Here is a 1,131-nt window from a genome sequence, read left to right as displayed (position 1 = left end):
CGGCACTCTGAATCTTGTTTTCAGACCACTACTCAAAATTTTCTAAGTTTAGACTGAAAATCCAGACTTTTTACTCTGAATCAGGTTTTCAGAGCAATTTGTCTGAATATTTTAAAGTATATTTTCAGACTAAACACTGAATCTATTATTCAAAGTTACCGGTATGAATTTTGAGTGGAAAGTCCACTGGACAGACGGACGAAGCACACCCGAGGGGGAAATAACTGCTGAAATAGGTGTACAAATTTGTTGAAATAGCTTTGAAATAGCAATGAAATACCTGAAATAGTTTTGAAATAGCAGAAATAGCTTTGAAATAGCTGAAATAGCTTTGAAATAGCTGAAATAGCTCTGAAATAGCTTTGAAATAGCTGAAATAGCTCTGAAATAGTTGAAATAGCTCTGAAATAGCTTCGAAATAGTTGAAATAGCTCTGAAATAGCTGAAATTTTTTTGATTCTGTTTCAACAGATTTTTAAAATAATGCAAGGTATATTTCAACTATTCTGTTTTTGTTAGAATCCTTTCCTTATTTTTGGCAATGACTGGTTCACATTGACCCTCTTCCCCCTTGGCTGGTCATCTGCTCTAGCACACAACGGCAGTCCGGCGTCGAACAAAGAGCTGACTTCGTCGTCCAACGTAGTGAGGGGGGGGGGGGACTTCACGGGAACGAGTTATTTCCTTAGAACCATGGTTCTTCACTGAAATTTCAGTAATTTCACATTTCTTCCGGATGATTGCGGGGGATTTCGGTAGGATTTTTCGTCTATTCCGCACTGTATCGCATTTATTGCGCCAGGAGGTGCACAAACTATTTCGGACTAATTCGCAAAAACAAAAATATTAAATATATGTGCATCTGTTTGACTTTACTAGAAGAGGGGATGGTCGTTCTCTCGTCGTCGTCTCCCTTTTCTACAGAGCTCTATCGCCAAACAGCCTAACCCTTGCCCTGGCCTGCGCACGTGCGCTAGAGGTAAGCATAGATAAGACATCACAATATGATTTCTCTTAATATGCGTAATACGTATCATCTGGTTTCATTTCCGATAGTGATTCGAATTTTTTAAATGTATTTCCCCTTCTCGTTGTATGGCTTTTCATATGAGGCAGCTCCTCATCTTAAGC

This window comes from Frankliniella occidentalis, unplaced genomic scaffold, assembly GCF_000697945.3.
Source record: "Frankliniella occidentalis isolate FOCC.00 unplaced genomic scaffold, Focc_3.1 Scaffold34, whole genome shotgun sequence".
Classification (NCBI taxonomy): Eukaryota; Metazoa; Arthropoda; class Insecta; order Thysanoptera; family Thripidae; genus Frankliniella; species Frankliniella occidentalis.
This window is presented reverse-complemented; position numbering follows the sequence as displayed.